We start from the raw sequence: 22,689 nt of genomic DNA on the forward strand, positions 1-22,689 counted from the left end.
CTGCGTTATCACAACCACTTCACCAGATGAAAGCCTGTCCCCGCGTAGAGAGCTAGCGACTCGGGAGTCGGAGCGGGGCTGGCTCAAAGCTAAGTTAGCGAACGGCCGCTTATTATGCTGCAAAGCATTCGTCTCAGAGCCCCACATCTAAGCTCCCATTGATTTCCATCCATAGGCGGGAGCGGGATGTTAAATATACAAATAACATTCTATTATTAAAAGTGAAATATTGCTGTAATAAAATGATACAAATGTCAGTCCTGTAGAGACCCCATGGGACTCGCACACTGTGGGTGCAGCAGGTGGCATTTAGAACACCACCACCCACCCGATGGCCCTCCACTATTGTTCCTTTGCTTCACAAATTACAGCGAATGACACAATGCAGATCCCTCATATCTCACAACATATGATAGTACGTCTAATAAATCGCCACAGAGCATTGAAGGCTCGTCTGTGCACCCCGAGCTCTGCAGACTTGCCCTGAAATCTCTTTAAAGGGCTTTCACTGCGACGGCGTCGCTTGTGTATCGCACTGGGATGTGCGGTATGGGATGTCAGGCTGAACCTGCACACAAAGCCCGCCGTGTCTCTCTCCCTGCTCCCCAGTGTGTGCGTAATAACCCCTCTCTCAGACATGATGGCAGGGCTTTGATTTTTTTTTTTTTTTTTTTTTTGCAGCGGTGGCCTCGGCTCTCAGAGGAGTGCAGAGAGAAGATGATCAATGGGAGTGATCTGATTCCTCGGGCCCGTGCCAGACCCCTTCCTTAACCCCGGCTAACCCAATCAGCAGGTGTTGCCATGGCAATAGGTCCCCAAAGGGAGGGGCGGGGGGGGGATGTGTGGGAGTGGGCGGGGCGTCGGAGGACTTCCAGGGGCACCCAGAGATCCCGCTGGATGCATTTGAACTCAAACGGTTTCGGTCTCAGCGATGTTGTCGGTTGCTGGCTGATGCGCGCTCAGAGAGGAAAAACAGAGGTGGAGTAATGTGTGATTCCTAAAAGTACAGTTCCTAAAATGCACTGACAGGCAAACACAGGATGTGTGTCCTCATGCCTTCACACGTGTAACCACACAGCTCAGCAGGATGTGCTTGTGACAGACAAACATGTGCTAAAAGTCAAAACTATTCAGTTATCCAGGAAATCTACAAAAATGCAAAGATTTTGAAGAACAAGACCCGACAGTTCAGCCGTGGAAGCAGCTCGGTGAGTTCGCACCGGCCCGTGCTTGATGTTGAGGCCCCGACGAGGTCAAAGTATCAAAGTATACTGTGTTTTCACGAAGAGAAAGCAACACCACGCGAGCTGCAGATTCACGTAGCCGCTTAGGAGCTAAATGCTAACGTCTGCGACACGCTGATGTTTAGCAGCTCTAATGTTTACATGTTCACCAGCTCAGTGTAAAAAATGAAAGATATGAAAAGATACACTATGATTTGACAACAAACATACATCCAAAGGTTTGTGGTGCCCTTGTTCGATTGTTTCTGTTTCAGTCGAAATCCGACAAACGACTTACTGCCTCTCTCACGCTTCCAACTCGTACTCCACAACCCGAACGCCGAGCGGCAGCCCAGGATCCCCCCTGCTCCTCCGGGGGCCGTGTGAGTGACAGCTTTCTGGAGGGGGAATCCACATGAAACCCTTTCATCAGTGGCGCCTCCTGGGCCCTGCTTGACTGACTGCAGCGTGGTGCTAAAAGTTCAGCCATTATGGAAAGCTATCGCTGCGTTCACGTTGGCGTGTTGTTGAATATAATGTCAGAAGATTGGTTTGTTCGGGGAGTGAACAGATTCTGACTTTGGGTTCGTCTTCCTCCGCCTTTCGAAGGTTTATTTAAGTTAGTTGGTGATTTGAGTGAGGTTTTGAGCAGCGCTGGTATTATATTTGTTGTATTGAGGCTGTGAGTCATCTGATTATATTCAGGAGAGAAAATTATACAACTTGTGTTCATATCAAGGTGAAAAAGTCTCTAAAACATAAGCAACTCTTTAAAGGTGTTATTTTTTCTCTTACAATTAAAACGTTGAGAGCAACAATTCTGATGCTACTTTTACACAAACAGGGACATTGGACTTCTTCACCAAAACCTCAGATAATGTTTAATGACAATTACATCAATATAACTTCAAGGAAGAGATCGTGTTTATGACATAAAGTATGCAAAATGATTAATATAATGAGTGTCCATATTGTGGTTTCAATACTTTCAACTGAAACTACTGGCAACATTTTTCCCGAATGAATTTGACCGTAACTGTAGCAAGAAAATGACAAGAATGTGATTCATGTCGATGTGACAACACCTTGACGCTGCAGACTCAAACTGTGAGGCTGGAACTGTTGAATCACAAAATGACATTCTTCCTCCTACAAAAGTTATTTTCACGTCAACAAAAGAAGGCGACCTCGCTCAATTCAGCGTCTCTGCCGTCTGACTGACAAAACTGAGCCGGTTTGCAGACTTTTTTTTAACCTGAGCTACAGTTAAACGCAACGCGCTGCGTTACTCGCATCCATTGATACGCGAAGCACATGTGAGGCGCGACCTCGAGACAGAGGATGTGTAGCAGCATATAGCAGAAAAAAATGACGGATGTCGGTGTCATATGCAAATAGCATGTAGACGTTTGCAAGGCGCTGCGTGAATGAGTCCAAAACGCTGGAAATGCGTCAGAGTTTTGGTTAGATGTCTGAAATAAGTTCAATGGTTGAGATTGTAACGTTCTGTTCTACAGCAGAAAACACATCAGTCAATAATATTTTTGTTATATTCCATTCATGCTTTAAAAATCATGAACGTGGTTTTCATTTGTGAAGATTACCTCGCTGAACCGAACGTGTGAGTATTATGTATTTTTTGTTTGTTTTGTAATCCAAATCGAAAAATCCAATCGGCTTTTGGTCGAGGGAACCAGCGCGATGCTAACTTTCGGGCTTGGCTTCTACAAAAAAAACGGACATTTGTTGCCACAATACATACACTCGCTTTTCACTCATTAGATTACAGAATCATCAATGAAAGATTAAAGAAAAGTTGAGCAGATTGCATTGGGCGCATGTTGATCGTGGACATCTCGACGAGTGGATGTGTGGCATTTCATAAAGGACACGCAGCTGGTGATTTGTTTGCAGTAGTCTCAGTTATCGATGTGTGTGTGTGTGTGTGTGTGTGTGTGTGTGTGTTTTGTGTCTCTGCTCTGCAGGGAATAGAGAGAACAGACCGCAGTTATCAGCACACCTTGTTAAGTGGTTGGAATTCCTTCTTTTTATCCCACCTTTCTACCCGAGGCGGCCGAAAGCGCGTCGTTTTTCATCATCATCCATACACGGCCATCCGAACAAAGACCCACATCTAAATAATGAACGAGTTTTATTTCCATATTCTTTTTAAGCCCGTTCATCTGCAGCACACACCCATCCCCTTTTTCTCATGTTCCTCCTCCACCTTCCCCATCCCTCTGTGGACACCGTACAGCACATCAGAGCCCAATTAGCTTTCTCCTGCCTCGGGCGTCATGGCGGTCTGGGTTCAGAGGCCGGAGGTAACGGGAGCGTGTACCTAGATTTGGACTGAACGCTGTACTCATTATTGGGCTGTCAGCAGACCCCTGATGTCATTTTTTCCCTCACATCATTAGAGATACGCCAGGCCACCGCGCCATTAATATGCATCTCACTGACGTCACGCTATCGATCCATCCATTAGCGCGACGTAGTACCTCATGAAATCATCACTGAGAAAGGACAGCGGCTGTAACTTTGCAAGAATACCGAAGGTCACGTACACTTTGGGAGATTTGGCAGATATGTACACAATGAAGTCACCCACCTCTGCACATTACGGTATCTGCTCTTGCCCACTGTTTTAGGAGGTCACAGAGAGAAAGAGAACGAGGCCATAAAGTGTCGTGCTGTGTTAGTTTTCATATCTAGACGTTCATCATTCACCTGACACCAATGAGACGGTGGTAATAAATCAGTGCAGCTGCTTACTCTAAATCCTGCTAAAGATAGAAGTGGAGTTAATTCATCTCACTTGTGCTGCCGTGGATATACCTGTCTTCTGTTGTTGCAGGAGGTACATCACAAGCAGAGATAAATCATTTGCTATACCGACCAGAATAGAGCGCTCAGTCATCGCTTCAAAGAGCGCATCACACTTTTGTTCCTCCGCAGCCGATTGGAAACAACGAAATAAGAATAGTATAAGAAAATGATACAGGACACAACTAATGTGTTGTTATTTGGTGGGGAAAGCTGTTGGTTAGGTAGAAGTAACTTTCATAATAACACCAAAACCCAACATACATTGATAAGATAACTTAACACTTATCAGGCTCTAACCATCCTGGTCCTCCAAAAATGAGATTAGTAACGATTTGTTTGCCTAAAATTGGCTTTTCAATGGTGTGCAAAGCTTTCACAGCTAAATGTATGGAAGCCCATTCCCACACAAAAAAAAAATGTTAACAAAAAAAAAGCACTTACGAGCTCATAATTTTGCCGTTTTTTTTTTTTCGTTGATTTTTTTTTTCTTCATAATTTCGATTTTTTTTTTTGTTGCGTTTTTTTTTTTGTGGACACAGAAAAAAGTCGATAAAAACAAAAGTCAAGGAAAAAAAAATCCAAAAAAAAAAAAAGTTTCCAAAAAAAGTCAATTTATTTTATTTTTTTTTTTCTTTGTTTGTTTTTGTCCTAATTATAATTTTGTTTTTTGGGAAAAAATTTTTTGACAAAAAATGATTTAAATTCTAGATTTACTTGCTGGCTTTTTAGGAGCTTTCAACGACATGACACAATCTTCAGCTGCAAACCTTTGCGGTCAACATTCAAGCCAAGATGGACAATAAGTCCTAAATCTGATCCATGACAACTGAACAAAGAGCTCAGGAAAAAGCTAGAAAGTAGACTTAGACTTTAAATTTAAATGTTTAGATGCCTTTTAGATGCAGAACAATACATTTGCCTGAGTTAATTCATTGTTTTGGCTCCTTCGGGGGCAGCGAAAAAAGCTAAAACCTGTAAACATAAAAGTGACATACTGACACCTTGTAAAAACATTCAAACTGTTAGCATCCAGTTGCTGACGTCACAGTTTTTGACCACCGTGAAAGTCCAACCCTATACTCTCCTTTTAGCTTTGTTTTGGTCACCACCACCTCTGGATCTCTTTAGTTGCTAAATGCTCCACGACCTTCACCAGCCAGTCTTTAACTTCAACAAAAAACATCTGCTGCTCTTTCTTTTCTGAAAACAAAAAACTTGCATCCTGTAAATCTTTGTAAAAAATGGAGTCATTGCCAAATCTACCCTTTTACCACCAGGAGTCCATTCATTCCTCTTCCTCCACATCAAGACAGCAGTGTCTCTGGCTTGACATTTCCAGAAAGGCTCCCGTTGTTCATCTTCATTGGAGATTTCCTCCCTCGGTCTTCCCGGTCGCCAAAGTGAGTGGCGGCCTAACGAGATTTCGTGGATTCCTTTAACCCTTGTGAGCGGCCGCCTTCGTAACGGCACACGGACAAACAGCTGATGAATAAGAAAGGTAATTAGATCTGACTCAAGCTCAAACATATTTCTAAATGAGCTACATCACCTCTCAATACAATTTGCTTTGTGGAAGAAATTAATGTCCTGCCACACATGATTAAACAGCTTGTTCTGAATAGTATCCTGTTAAGCAAATGAGTCACGGTGTAAATTTCCAGAATGCACATTTTCTTGTTTTTCCAGCCCCCAAAATACCAACATGCACTGGATGTATTTAATTAACGAGTCAGCAGGTTAATGACCAAAAATAGCATCCGGTCTGTTCCTCAGATGTCTAATTTGCAGCTTGACCGCTAATTAGCAACTAGCCCACCTTTTGTCAATTAAACATTACATTGATAACCTCTGAGCGCTTCATGAAAGCAGCTTTTTTTAGTCCGCCGCCGGCCTGAATGAGAGTGTTCCATCATTCATCTGCTCCTCTGCCTGTTTCATATGTATCTTTAATATCTCCAGTTACTAAAATAGAGCCTCTATCTTTAGCTGCTCGCGGTTCATCTTCGCAGACAGTGACTGCTCCTGAAATAAAGTCTCTTGTCTTCTCTGATTCCTCCTGAGGTAATGCTGCCGGGCGGAAGTGTTGATGAAGCAACCGAAAAGGGGCCTGAAAAGCATTGACATCATCTTTTTGTAACTGATAAATTATACAGCCCAAAATACAGATGTGATAGAAACACAGACAGCAGCTGCAGACTTTAAGGATGGTAAAAGTTGTGCACCGTTGATCAAATCTATGCTTTCTTGAAGCTAAAAAAGTCTTGAAAAATGCATGAGGTTCGCTTATTTGTCCCCTGCATGTGCTGAAAAATCACCGCAGAGCAACAAACAAGCCTTTATGTCAGAATCAGCACCATTACTGTCTGACGGGGAGCCGCGACTGCTAAGCTCTGAGCTTATTAAAAAAGACGGAGCGCGCCACATCCGCCGACGCCGCTGAATCATTCAGCAAAGCCTTTTTCTTTAATGTTTGAAAACATGCGGAGGGGCAACACTCCTGGGTATCATCCTATGTGCTTTCTGCTCTGCCTCATGTACTGCCGCTCCGTTCCAACCTGTCTAACGACGCCATATTTTTGTTTTGGCGGCATCATCGATCGCCACTGCGACTTAGAGAGACTCACAAAAGAGCCGTTTCCTAGACAGACGACCACGTTGCGAAAGACGTGAAAGAGCATGTGCTGCGAAGAGAAAGCGGTCCCATTCGTTTCAGTCTGTGTCTCCTGGCTTTCACTCTGAAGGTTGTTACTGAGGCTATAATTACATTTTCCTACAGTTTGGGTATAGGATTGAATCAGCAAAGTTGCTAATAGTTTCATTATGATAGGCGTTGATTTGTCTCTGGAGCGGCTGTGGTTTTTCGAGCTGATTCACAAAATGTAATATTGCGATAATCAAACTTTAATTGAACTGCAAAAATAAGAGAATCCAGAGGAACCCTGGAAAGTTTCACTAGCTCAGCGTGTGTGTTTTAGAGACGTATCCAGCACAGCGTTAATGACAACACTGAGTCACAACTGACCATCACCTCTAATGTGCATCAGATAAACATCAAGAGTCAATTCGTGAGACCCGTTTATAGGATACTTTGCTTCTCAGTTGAAGACACAGTTTATATGGATTCATGTTGTACAATCCTGTCCAGCAGACTATCGTCAAATTCTTACCAAAGAGTCCTCTTTAAGTTGTTCACCAAAGTAGAAATTAATAGTTTACATTGCACCCACAGTCTATCATTACTGTAAAATATCCTATCAAAATCATACATTATTCATAGTGCTAAAATGCAGAAAGGCAAGTTGGAGACTCGTGAGACTTGGTTCTCTGCAGCGTCTCAGTTTAAGGATCATTACCATGCTTTATTACTCCAGATGCTTTTGATATTGGTGTCTCATACACGGTGCCTGAAATATAATTCAGAGCATGCAGAGTGAGGAAGTGCCACCTGATGGGCTCACCGTCAATCATCTCCTACATACTCGCCTGGTTTGTGGCTCGATGGATGTCGGTTCTGATGTCATGAAACTTTGGTCATTTTGGAGCAGTTTCCGCTCATCAAACGCATGCGGCCTTTACTTAAAAGGGTCGGCCGTCGCTCAGAGTGGTCGTCCTGAAGCCGCAAGGTAGCCGGTTCGATCCCCAGTCTCTTCATCGCTGGCATGTTGAAGTGTCCTTGAGACACTGAACCCCCAGCTGGTACAGCAGCCGACTGCTTAAATACTAAGGATGGGTTCAAATGCAGAATGAAAGACTATAAAAATGAACTTCCGTCTTCGTTATGATGACTACAGAGGTGACGTTACTCAAGTATGGGAGTTAGACATACTTCAACAAATGTCTTATTAATAATTTATTATTATTTATATTAATTATCCTCAACAAATAATGATTACGTCCAGTTTAAATTGACCATAATGGGCCCCTGAGGTGTGGATGTGTTATCAATAGTGCTCGTTACGGCCCGTGTGTTCTTGGAGAGACATTTTCATTTTCATACTGACGCAAAACTCTTCCTGGAGGAGAAAAGATCCCACCAGCCGTCGCTCCGACCCATACATTAAATTACACAGCATTGTAATGGTTCACAAAAATGAATAATGTAGAAGGCTGTAGTACAAGTCTCAGCGAGCTCGTTGTAATTGTCAGAAACCTTTCTTCATGTTTTATGGAGAGGATGCGGCACCGGATGAGTGTTTTCCTCTTCGCTCTCCTCTCTGTTTTGGAGGACTTGCTCATTATTGCTCCATTCAATGCAAAGGCTGTGATAGTGTCAAATGAGATTTGTCTCATCATTACAAGAAGTAATTGGTCCGAGCTCTTTTCTGTAATTTACTCTCAGCCAGCGCCACATTGCTTTATGGGGAATAGTTGCTGGTGTCTGGCGCTCTACTGTGACGGGCAACTTGAGTGTGGAGCTCCTGCAGCTCAGAGGACGACAGCGGCCATCTTTTCTAATCCGCCATGGGGTTTTTATTTGGAGCTATATATAGGTTTTCTTCTTTTTTATGACATATGCACTCATTTTATTGATTGCGGGAATATGAGAAGACTGTGCGAAAATGGGTAAACATTTGATTAAGTTATGAAAGGATTGATGCTTCTTCTTCTGCCGGGGTGTCACACTTGAATTAAAAAGTTCACTTCTGGCAAGTTTGTATTGATGAAACTCCGTCAACCACATCCTGGCCTTTTGGTGATAAACAATGATGCTGAATGATTCAACAATCTCATTTAATGCCCACAATGTGCTCATGAAACAAGTTCACAGCACTATGGATAATGCAGGCGCGCAGACATTTAAATAATCCAGTATGGCGCTTCTTCTCCCCACAGAGCCCACTTAAATCCCCTCGCTGTATACTGATGAGAGTCTTGCCAAAGTGGGGAAATATTAAGTTTTTCTCTCTCTTGTAGATTCATCACCATATCGGTACCCAAAAATAAAATGCAATTTTGCCTCCTTGTGTCTATTTAACTGTTGCGTCATCGATTTTATTAAATCTTTCCTTCTTTTCATTCGGCTTTTTATTCAAACTTTATTAAATTTTTCATATATATGTATACAACTTGACATCCAGTGGTGACTCAGCATTCGTTATCAATACAAATTATGTTATTATGAATTAATTCTCCACTAAATGATCATCTTTGTTTGCTCAAGTTGACGACGCATACAGACACTTGTTTTACTTTGTAAAGACGATTAGAAAACAACTTATATCTAAACTGTTGCCTCATAAATACAAATGAATTGTTGCCTGTGTCACATGGTCTTCTTTGTCCCTTAAGGGGAAACTGTTGATGTGTTAGCGCGACTATCTATTTAAACTACAACATATGTTTTACTGTGAGCTTTTTTGAAGTTCAAAAAAATTAAAAAATACTGTTAAAAAGTGAAAGTTCTTCTAAAAATATAATCTAAATGTCTAACTTTTAAAAAAAAACCTCTCTTCGCTGGTGACCAGTCGTCTTTTAAACATCTTTTCAAGGGTAAAATGGCCCCTGAGTCGTCCGTGTGCGTCGCCTGCAGGCTCATTTGTTCTGAGCTTCAAGCTCCAGGCTCTAAATGTTTTTTTTGTGTGTTATGGAAAGCTTTGAATGAGGTTTTGAGACGATTACAGAGTGAGAGAGAGGACGCGGGGAAGAGAAGTTGGACTATTGCAGACACTTTTTTCTCTAAGGTATTAATATTAGTCATTTATCGCATTATGACACGGCAAAACTTTGACACATTTAGTACAGACATTGTGTAAGTGTGAGTCATTTCTCTCTCTTTGTGTGCAGGACCAGGCCACTCTGTCCCCTTTTGAATTGTTTACATATATAAAATGCCACTATTCATACCTCTTCAGTTAATATAAAGTCATTCAGACAAAGAGTGGCTAATGCTTCTTGATAATGGACTTTTACTTGAGCGTAAGAGTCTCATGACAAGCAGAATAGTCGAGAAAACGACGAGAACTTGAGATTTCTGGGCTCTTCATGTTCAGAGTAGTTGTTCCTCATAAACACCAGTCTTGTGGGGATTTTATTGATCTGACAATCCGTGGGTGGGCGGAGGGAGCGAATGGTTAAAAATACGCAATGGAGGGTGATCAATATTGTTTCCTCGTCTCAGGAGATGTCGGGGGTGGAGCCATCCACGGAGCAGCAGGTGAGGAGGAAGAGATCAGAGATGCATTGGCAAAAAATGAACTTACCAAAGAAGTCCAAAATAATTTATGTGATAAAAGAAATGGTGGAATCCATTACATCAAATAATGTGTTTTTAATAACATACAAAAATAATTGTTCACCCAGTGAATCAGGGAATCAGAGCACTTGAAATGTAAATTTTGACAAAAGAGTTATGATAAAGTTTTTTTGTTGTTATTTTTATTGTGATATTAATTGCATCTCATCATTTTAGAGCCTAATTAAGGTTTCTGTTACAGTTAGAGGTCCAATGACAAAGCCACATCAAACCCATGATGGACAATCAAACTTTCCTGATGAAATGTCTTCAAATAGACGTTGAAAAACAATTATTTTTGAACCATTTTTTAATCACTTTAGGGCGTCATTTCACCGGCGACCATAGTCTTGTTTTCGTCTTTTCAACTGAAAAAAATTCTCACTGGGGAAGTCAAGCTCACTAAAGGAAAGCAAGAAACGCAAACGGCCAAGAAATGTTGATTAAAATCGTATTTGTGAGACCTTTCCAACAAAACGTAACAACATTGAGAATGCATTTTAGTGTTTTTGTTGTGGGTGTCGCTCTGTTGTGTCTCTTCGGCACCAAAAATGTGAAAAAAATGCCACGCTTTGTTCTGTGTGTACCCCAGGACGACTTCAGAGTCTGTCCAAAATAAATCTTCCACCTGGCTTTGAACCAGCTCTTCTCTGAGCGTGTGACGGAAGCTGCTGCTGTCATTTCTAACCCCGCAGTAGTGCTGACCTTTGTGGGCGACACGCAACATTTCCATCATGATGAAAACACAGTTGACGGCGAATATGCAGAAATACTAATCAAACACATGTTAAGACGTAGCCAACGCTAGATGCATCCAGTGCCGCACAACAAAACTATAAATAAAGCTTTCAGCCCTACAAGAAAAGACATTAATTCCACTTGTTTACTTGAGTATTCCACCTCATCACCAAGGTGATACGTAGTGGTGCAGGCTGATGGGAACAAACACACTCACGGCTAATGATGCACACCGACACTGACATATCTGTTTTTTAATAATTACATCTCTAACAGCAAATGATAAAATATGTTTTTTAATTTCTGTAAACTCCAGAGATGGATGATCGGTGGAGGGAGAGACAGAGACATGGCCGGGTTCTGACTTTTAAAAAGCTGTTAACGTCTTCATTGAAGCTACGGGGACCTGGTGGATGGAGCTGGTGGATGGAGTCATGGTGGATGGGGTCATGGTGGATGGAGTCATGGTGGATGGAGCTGGTGGATGGAGCTGGTGGATGGAGCTGGTGGATGGAGCTGGTGGATCGGGTCATGGTGGATGGGGTCATGGTGGATTGAGTCATGGTGGATGGGGTCATGGTGGATGGAGCTGGTGGATGAGGTCATGGTGGATGGGGTCATGGTGGATGGGGTCATTGTGGATGAGGTCATGGTGGATGGGGTCATGGTGGATGAGGTCATAGTGGATGGAGTCATGGTGGATGGAGTCATGGTGGATGGGGTCATGGTGGATGAGGTCATGGTGGATGGGGTCATGGTGGATGGAGTCATGGTGGATGGAGTCATGGTGGATGGGGTCATGGTGGATGGGGTCATGGTGGATGGAGTCATGGTGGATGGAGTCATGGTGGATGGGGTCATGGTGGATGGGGTCATGGTGGATGGAGTCATGGTGGATGGAGTCATGGTGGATGGGGTCATGGTGGATGGGGTCATGGTGGATGGAGTCGTGGTGGATGGAGTCATGGTGGATGGGGTCATGGTGGATGGAGTCATGGTGGATGGAGTCATGGTGGATGGGGTCATGGTGGATGGGGTCATGGTGGATGAGGTCATGGTGGATGGGGTCATGGTGGATGGAGTCATGGTGGATGAGGTCATGGTGGATGGAGTCATGGTGGATGAGGTCATGGTGGATGGGGTCATGGTGGATGGAGTCATGGTGGATGGAAACCACGAAATCTGTAAAAAAAATCTGTTTTATTATTTCAGACCAAAATCTTAGCTTGGTGTGAAACAACTTTCAAAGTGATTTCATTTATAATATAAATAAATAAAAAATAAGAAAAGCACGCCAAACATGAATACACTCAACAACAATGAAGCCTTATAAACTTCCTGAAGTCTTTTCTGTATGTGGCGGAGCGTGACTTTGAGCAGGAGCCTCACCTTGCTAAAGGCCACACAGGGAATGGGCCCTCATGGTAAATTGATGGCTTTGGCTCCGATCAGAGTCCTTCACAGTCTGCTAGAGCTGTACATGCCTCACAAATTTCTACCTTAGGGGTAGGATTTCAATAAAAATGTCATAACTGATTTAGCGATAAAAATGGTTACCATCCTTGTGACACGCCTCCTTCTCTGTGTGAAGTCATTTGGCAGGTTTTTACACAACGAAGTTCACCTCCGATGACATTGCTGCCTCTCGGAAACAGAACAATAACGCTTCATGTGATATTAATATTACTTAAAACTTTGATAATTACTTTTAAACTGGAAGTACAGACAGATAACTAATTCCACATGCAATGAATATTTTTACTGCAAGCGTTAATCTCGTCTCAGAGGCTCCCAATCAGTTTCACACGAACTACGTCAGAGCAGAAGGTTAAATGAAGGAACCAAACTGCTCACATGAGAGCTCCTTTTTGAGTTTGACAGCTGTGATTGACAGTTTTTAAGGCTCCTTTATGGCCAAAAAGTTATTTTTGTAGCACAAACCACGGGCACACGCTTGAGACGAGGCCTCAAATGTCGAGAGAAAACACTGATCCTGTGCCTCATTAGTTTGTGTTTTTGTCTCATTTTTAAACGTTCCAAAATCTTCGAATCTTAGGAGGTCAACGAATTAGCAAGCAGCAGATTAGCTAATTGTCCAAATGTGACATTGATTCATGCTGCAGTGTTGTTCTCCAGGGTAATTAGCTGACATTATGTTAATAGAATACTTGGCAATAGAAGACTTTAATTACAGTTACAGCTAATTAGGCAAAGATCTAGCAGCACTGTCGTAATGTTGAACTACTCCTGAAACTCTGGAAACAGGTTCTTCTTCTACTCACGACTTAAAAAATGACCTATGGATTAATGAACACATTGAAGATACTTAATTGAGATATGGAGCAAAGACACCAGACGTGATTATAATCGACGCTAGATCACATCCGGAGAGGCAGAGCTGCACCTTTTCCTCACCGTCTGTCAATCTCTGTCACACTTTGACACTTTCACGAGCAACATATCTGCTCACACGCCTGATGTGTTCGTGGTTGCCTCCGGGCGACGCCTTGCTATCACTTGCTGTATGGATCAGGTGCTTCGTGGAGCCGGATGAGCGCCGGTGCGTTCCCCTGACGGGGAGGTGAGTGCGTGAGGAAAGGGGGCCCGGGTAATTTACTCATGTCCATTCATTACCTTCATTAAAGCGTGAGGAGCGGACACATGCTCGCTGTCTGGTTCCTCCCGTCGATCACGGCGGTGACGAGACAGTCGCTTACACTCCCTCCTCCAATCAGAGTCGCCGATTCCTTCACGCTGCTCTTTAGATGAGGAGCATGTCAGGTCTCATCTGCTTCATTCACCGGCTCATTAAACTTGTTGAAGAAAATTCATCATAATCCGTATTTCCCCATTTCTGGGCTCTCGCGTGTGCGCTTTAGAAGTAAGCGTTCATTACTTTGCTGAGTAAATGTTATCGAGTGTGTCTGACCGACTCCGTAACATCACCAGATTAACTGTTTGTCTAGACGATTGAGAGCCACCGAGGTGTTACTGTTCAGTTTCAACAAATGGCACAAAATGAAATCAGATTGGCACAATAGATCTTGAGTGTCTCTATAAGTCGAGGATGCTTCTTTGTTCACTTCCTAGGTCCTACAGAGGCAAGGTGTCTTCTCAGGGCTCACGTTGGAGCACTTGGAGGCGGTATTTATCTTGTTTTTTTACTTTTCAGTACGTTACGATTTCTAGGAGGAATACTGCATTCCTGAAAACAATGCAGACAGATTCAAAACACCTATTCATTTTTTATGGATCAATAAAAGTAGATATTTGGACAATTACTATAATTAATTAAATGTACAAAACATACAATTAATATTCTCTCCTTGAAGCCGCAAACTTCATTAAAAAAACTTTTTTTTTGGGAAACACAATTCTTTCACACATCTAACTGTAACAAAATAAAACTCATCTTTGAATCTTTTTTCACTATTGCAAGTATAACTTTGTTTGGTCGTGGTTGTGCTGACGTCACAGGGTGAGCTCGGTCAACACAAACTCTTCAATGAGACCTTGTAGATCTAATATGAGGAAAGATTTTCTCCTCAAATGCGTTCAGAAATCAGGTTTTGGTGCACTGCTGATGTGAAAGCATTATGGGGGATTTAGGACACGGTGGATACACTAATACATTCTTAAAAATCCTTTGATTCAAGGTCTCAATCCTCTGTGAAATTAGAAGGATTCTCCACATTGGAGCAGTAGAAATTCAGACGCTGAAGGATCCTTCTTTGACTTTGAAAAACAGCCGTTCCCGCCCGAAGGTTTTGGGGTTGTTGGAGAGAAACTTCTTGTTTTCTGTTCTTGTCTTCTGTTCATCCTTCTCCACTGTGAACAGCCTGCACATTGAATTGAATGAATGTTGGTACAACACTGAATGGTCGTTGAGATATAACAGACATCACTGTCTCCAGAGAACATTGTCAGACAGAGAGTAAACAACTAAAGGACATCAGATAAAGAACAGAACGTCCACAATGAGGGACCTGAAGGACGTTATGGTTTACCGGGTTGGATCGTACCATTGAACCTATAAAACCTTCGTTACGGTTGATTATTCCCGCCTCAACGTCAGGTTTAACAGACTTCTTCTGCCTGACAGATCTCCCACTGGGCTACACTTCAGAGCGATACATTGCTGGTGTCATATCCTGCCCCATCGTACTGTTTTAGGAGGAAATGTGTTACATTAACAATTAGAATTGTATCGTTAGCTCAAAATATAATGATGTAAGGCTGCTGAAAGTGGTAACACAATAGTAGCCAATACACACACGACTCTCATCTTTTTGTCCTCGGCTTGTTTGATGGATATTTATTGACTATGAAAGACTTCTCAATTTTGCACGGTGTCAAAACGAGAACCAGCTAATTAGACGTCAGCGGGCACATCAAATCGGGATCAGTCCCAGAAAGCCAGGAGAGATCCTCTTGGTCTCTATTTGGCTAATATTGCTTCCTCCCATGTCAGTTGAGCATACAGCAAAAACATATTGCATTCATGCGATGCGGCATTATTCCCACACATCATGTTATACATAATTCAATACCATAGTGCTGCTGAGGTCTGTTGGCCTTGAGGTTGAGCTGGTTGTCAGGCGGAGGAGGCGAGAGCTTGATTGGAATAAGGGCTCTGTTGGTGGAAGCCCCGGCAGTGACAACAACCACGGGAGGCTAATTGCTCGTTGCCATTTAGCACATGGTCGGTCGAGGCGGATGGGTGCGCTTCCCCATTCGCTCGGACTTCCAGGATTGCATTAAAGAGCAGAAGGCATTTCCATACATTCAAATCAGTGCAACTCCTTCTCTAATATTCTTACTACGCAGCCTTTATCTGCTATTGCAGGGGGGGAAACAATTGGTTGGTTTGAACATCATGAGTATCGAGGAATTCATTTCATCAACAACCTCACAACTGAGGGAGTGAAATTGATGATTTTGAGTAGTTCGGTTCAGTTTCTTGGCACACAAAAAACATCCAAGTTGGCCTTGAAATAAGTGTGTGAACTCAGTGAAAGTGTAACAGGAAAACATGTCTTAAACGTCACTAAAACCAACAACAATGCTGGTACATTGGACTTGTAGCATGTTCACGCGGATGCGTTTGCATTGCAGTCAGTGCAGAATACATGGGGATACAAATGACACGCAAAAAAAAGGAAGAAAGGTGGCCAGTTATTGCACGAAAAAACTCACAAAGCACACGGCAATTGGTCGGAGCGGGCCGGGACACAATCAGTGCTATGTGTGCGCTCCTGCAGTTTGTGTTCATCTCTGTAAAATCAGCCCGTATGTAATGTACAATCTTTCACATTGCACATTTCAGAGCTATTCGGCTTTGACCTGCTGGCATTTCTGGAGGCAGAGCAGGACAGATCAGCCTCCCTGCTGGGCAACAAGGATCTCACTGAGTCGTGTGTGTGTGTGTGTGTGTGTGTGTGTGAGAGAGGGGGGTGGGGGGAGGGGGCTGTAGTGTCTCCTCATTGTCACTCGTTTCCACCGAGCCTGTCATCCTCAATCAGCTCACATGGAGTGCTTGAGATCATTAGATGCTTGGTAACTGCGAGAAACCTCCAGAGCCAAAGATCAGGAAACAAACTGTGTGCGCCGTAATGATGCCGCTCTGCATGTCAAACCATGAAGGGGGGGAAGACATTACAGATTTCATCCACCTTCATTCAAGATTTAACAACGCCAGGCATCTCCTGGTGAATGACCTCTAACCTGGTGACTGCTGTGCAGCGATACGCTCCTATAATAAAAATGTATGGCTCTGCCAACCTGCACAATATTAGGCTTTCTTTTTCTGTAACAACTCACACTAAAGAAAGAAGTCCAAGTCGTATGTGTGCGCTGTTGCATTGCATGGAGAGAGCGGCGGTTATGTGTTGTGTTTTAACGCGTCACACTTTTTTCAAAGGAGGTTTTTATCATTGCTGTTTAAACCTGAGTTAGTACTATTTCATCCACTGTTGCTTTATTTCATCACAGAAAATTGTCAATAAATCTGTTGAGGCTATTTCTTTCATTAAACCTTCATCGTTTCGTCATTTATTCCAAATTTCATCAAAAGTGTAATCACTGTGAGACAGGATTGTGAGTTCAGACTGAAGTTCAGATTCCCAGAGGTGACATGACGAAGTTAGTTTTCTTGAGTTGCATTTTGGAAACATGTATCCCGCACATTTTGTTTAATCTGTACATGAAAGAAGGAAGTTACCACAGAGAATTAAAACCCCATCACAATGCTGAACACACCTTTTCTTATGGCACAAATTATTCCGTTAAAAAGCAAAAAAAAAGATTGGAGGAAGCATGGCGTCTCATTATGTGTGAGGAGGAATAGATGTCAGCCTGCTCTCTCACACTGAAGTTCAAACAGGACTCTCTTTAATTTATAGATCACCTTTTTTCAGACTAAAGGCAGCACTGAAGCCTGGTGATACATGGACACGCTCATGTGCAAACACCACCATGAAACTTAAAAAGCCTCATGCGACGTTGTATAATTCAAACATAAACAACAGGAAAGATTAGCGCCGTTGGAGCACTTGTCTACTTTGCGTTTGAAGTTACTGTTGCAACCTTTACTCACTGTCCAGGAATACACGATGATTAACATCACAAGTTTGACAAAAAAACAGGCTGCAGAAACACTTTATGTGTCACCATTATATTATTTCAAAATGATTGACAGAGATAAACAGACTGAAGTAAGGCATCAGAGGTTTGGCTATGAAAAAAAAGTAAGTAGTAAGAAATAAAAGTTATCCAATAGAACATTTATGGAAATAACTAAAGATCAGAGTCAAGATTTGTGTGAAAGAATCAGCCTGAAGTACTGCATGAGACCCATTTTGAACCCATAAAAGCTTTCATATTAAGTAGCAAATGCATTTTAGTCATTTCATTTTATTACACATAACTTCATTTCTGAACCTATTTGTTTGTATTTCAATGTATTTTCAATTTGGCTCAACTTTCAACCACGACAAAAAACGCCATCAAACAACAGCACAAACATTTATTGGAATACTTTCATTCTGATAGAAATGCATCTCTCTTGTAATAATTTTCAATTAAAATGTATTTAAAAAAAGCAACATTTCCCCTGTGACACTAATGCTTGCCTCGGTCAAGTATTTTGTTTCAATAAGCTTCGTCCACCTGCCGCATTTCAGCTCATTTTGCGGCGCGCTACTTCAGCTTGCTGTGAGCGCAGCACAATGGCCTCATGGGACAATAAGACACCGAGGAAGGAGGTGTTGTTGCTTACGGTTGAATACCAATTCGCATGAATGTATTTTCCGTCCAACTTAAACCTGCAATGTGAGAAAATATAATATAAAAACACACCAAACACACTCTCAGACGCTGCGGTTAAACATCTTCTTTAAGCCATTAATATGAACATGTGTGTCAAAGAACAAACCTCCAACCTGCATTCATTCTTAATATCCGTCATTACTATGCTCGCCTTCTCCCACGTTGCCTAACCTCTTCCTCGGTGTTAGGCACGACCGTGAGATCCAACACCTCTCACGGACGACACAGCAGTAAGCAATTAGCCAAGAAGTGAAGACTGGAAAAGAAAACAAGACACAACGCAGTCAATTAACACGCATTTACTGATGTAATGACAGCATCATCCCGATAAACCCACACACTCTCATCCATTCAGTCAAGGCCGACCGCCCTCTATTGATCTGACCGCTGGAGAATGTCGTCCTTTATGGGACTGCGCTTTCACTGTCATTCCCCTCAGCCGAATGGATGCTTTCGCGGCAATGAACTGCAGAAAGAAACAGGAAGAATAAAGCGAAGCGGTGTGCGTGGGAGGGGACGCTGAAGGCTATCGGTCTGTATCTGTAAACGGCGGCTTGACGTTCACAAAGGAACTGCTTTGAATTGTATCTGTACAACATAATACACTCCTCAAACCAACCAAAGCATGCTCACGCACACGCACGGGTTTGAGCTTATGCTCCTCAGACGTTGTCATCAGGATCAATTATTTCAGTGCTTCGCAGCGCCGAGGACGTCGCTCCAGCTCGTGAAAAGTCACCTTTTGTCTACCGAGATCTAGAAACACATAGTTTATCTGAAAACTGTATCATAACACAAACAAGACGGATTTAATTGGTGTCGTAAAATGATTGACTGTCGGATACTTTGTAATAATTAACACAAGGTATTTGTGCCGACTATATCACTTTCTCTGCCAGCTGTTACTGTCGCGATTTCATCTTTTGTATCGGCGGTTCAACTGTTTGCGACCAACTCTTGATTCTCACCTCAATTATTATTATCAACGTACCTGTTTTAACCCTCGTATGGTGTTCACTTTTTTGTTATTCAGCAGATGTTGTGGGTCTGTTGGACCTGCTGATTTTGAGTTTTTTAATTCAACACAATCAAACAATTTTACGTTAAAATACTCAACAGATGTTTTCTTCATCCAATTTGGAAGCAATATAAACAGCAAATGTGGTTATTAATTACATTCAGGTACACAATTTCCACACTTTTCGGGGTGGATTACGGTGTGCGGTCGATGAAAATGTTGTCTGATATATGTTCTTTGCAGACAATGAGTCAAGGCCAATACGTCTGAGTTTGAAAAAATAATGATTCGTATTATTTTTGCTTTGATGAAAAACTGAAACGGATCCCACAGACCCGACCACCACACACGGTTTACCGTAAAGTAACCTTTTTCCCGTGAGTTGTCAACCTGCTTCATGAATTATCAGCACAAATGTGGACTGAATTCAATTCTATATGATTTAATACTCAACATCCACTTGAATCAAAGCCAAACCATACAGGCCCAAAGAGCTATGAGTGTAGAAGTAATTAATGTGAGCAGGAGGGACTGATTATAGAGGAAAAAACTGGTGGCATAGACTCTTTAAATGAGGTGGGTGAGCACACGGATGGAGCTCAGGTGTGTTTAGTGATTAAAAAGCAACAGCTGAGCTCTCTGATCGAGGCCAGAGCTGCAGCGAATTCCCACTCTGTTAATTTGATGATGCTGGAATCTGTTCAACAACAACATCTAACAGCCAGGTTAATAACGCCTGATATTACCACAGGGAGCTTTTCATAATGAGATAATGAAGGGGGGGGGGAAATACAAGCTTGGCCGTCGATATTGCACCCCGGACTTGTTTGGGAAAGTCTGAACGTCAGGTTTCTGCGGCTACTAATATTCATCCCCCTCGATAAGATAACGAGGGGTTTGAGTACACAACGGTCGGCACCAGAAGAACGCAAATCACACAAAGTGGGGCTGAACGCGATTCAGCCGCATTCGATGGAAGCTCAAGGTCGGCCTTTTGTTGGGTTTTGTGAATGAGAAACGTCGACGCGCACTTCGCCGAGTGGCAGTACATCACACCGGCGGCAAACCTCCAGGTGCGGCGAGACGGACGGGAGGACGCGGCCGCGGGGCGACGCGAATGTCCATTTCAAGCGAGAGGGCCCTTTGATGCTCCCTGACAGCGGACGTCACCGCATTTTAGGGACAGAATCAGTGCATGAGGTCAAAGGCTTTGATGTGATGCGGTTTGTGAGTGAAACCAGGAACTAAAGACATCTCCTGATGCATTTCAGGAGGTCCTGAGACGGAGAAATAGAAGAATTTAAAGCGGAGTTGGAAGATGATTTACTAAAAATCAAAAGAGAATCTGATAATAAAAAAATATCCTGTTAGTTTGGGAGATTTTAAGCTTATAATTTGATTATAACAGCAATTGTTGCTGCAGCTCTTATTGTTATTGAAGTAACTTAAAGTCAGACTGTCACACACTCTGTAGCTACACTCATGAAAAGCAATGCACTGTAGAACATATGTATTATATAGCCGTGAGCCAGGACCGGTGAATTAGTATGTGGAGCGACAAAGTGTTTGCGTAAGAAGAAGGTCGAGGTGGACAGGTGGCTCTGCAAACACTGGACGTTCACCCAGGAGGCCGCTGGTTGTCTCACATAAAGTAATATTTGAACCACAACCACAATATGTTCCTGAATCTATAAGAAACCAAGGGTCAGTTCATTCAAATACAAATAAAAGTGTATAATTATGATACTATTTTTAGATTTGGCTTCCTCTGACACTTCCACCGTGAGATCAAATACAATGAAGGTAAATATCTATATTTATATTAATCCAGAAATCCAACAGAGACTCATGTGGTGTCATTAAAAACACATTCATGGCGGATTCACTTGAGAAAAAAAATCAATGCCAATTCCAGGGTTCAGGAGACCAAAATTGTGACGTTTTACACTTTTGTATTCCTATAATTATTGATCATCCTGCTCTCAAAATTTATTGTGACCTTTTTAAAAAAAAGAGGATTTCTCATTTCATAGCCGAGTGTTTTTTAATTGCAATAGGTGTTAATGAACAGGCTGCTTGTTAGTGCCTGTCACAATAAACCTGTTGTGTGCTTAGAAGAAACACACAAAGCTCCCTCAGCTGCATCTGGAGGTATGGACGTGTTTCCATAGAAACTCTGAGCTCCTTTGGCCCCGAAATTAAAAACATATCTGAGAACGAAAAACATTAATAACCCTCACAGATTGTACACAAAGCTTCACAATATTCTTCTTGTACTTGACTGGGGAGATTAAAATTACATTTAGACACATTGGTCAACATAATTACCGTTTGCATCATCACCATCATCATCATCATCATCATCATCATCACCATTATCATCATCATCAAAACCATCATCATCACCACCACCATCATCATCATCACCATCATCATCACCAACATCATCATCATCACCATTATCATCACCATCATCATCACCAACATCATCATCATCACCATTATCATCACCAACATCATCATCATCACCATTATCATCATCATCAAAACCATCATCATCACCACCACCATCATCATCATCACCATCATCATCACCATCATCATCACCAACATCATCATCATCACCATTATCATCACCAACATCATCATCATCACCATTATCATCATCATCAAAACCATCATCATCATCACCACCACCATCATCATCACCATTATCATCATCATCAAAACCATCATCACCAACATCATCATCATCATCATCACCATTATCATCATCATCAAAACCATCATCACCACCACCATCATCATCATCACCATCATCATCATCATCATCATGACCATCCCCATCATCATCAAAACCATCATCATCATCACCACCACCATCATCATCATCAAAACCATCATCATTATCATCATCATCATCAACGTCGTCACCATCATCATCATCATGTCTCCTATGTCCATGTTGGTGTTTAAACTGGTTGTCAAAGTTTATCGCACGCTGTTATGAATTAAAACAACTTAAAATCATTCACTTTACGTCACATGTCCAACATGCGTGTCCTGACAACATGTTCAGACATCATTCTGCACACGCTGATGTATTTGCAGCCTCAGCGATTGCACATTTCACATTAAATGTTCAGATGGGAGCGGAGAGGGACGGAGGAATGCGTAACGGAGGCCACGTTCACGCTCGGTTTTGTTGTCTTCGCAGGTCATTGAAGTGTGTGTCCTAGGGCCTCGATGGGGTCAGTGACTCCTCCAGTGAGTCATGAAACAAAAGATTCAAACCCACTTCTTGTGATGCAATTGATGATATT

Source organism: Clinocottus analis, unplaced genomic scaffold (assembly GCF_023055335.1).
Source record: "Clinocottus analis isolate CAN_PGR_092001 unplaced genomic scaffold, fCliAna1.0.p SCAF_18, whole genome shotgun sequence".
Taxonomy (NCBI): Eukaryota; Metazoa; Chordata; class Actinopteri; order Perciformes; family Cottidae; genus Clinocottus; species Clinocottus analis.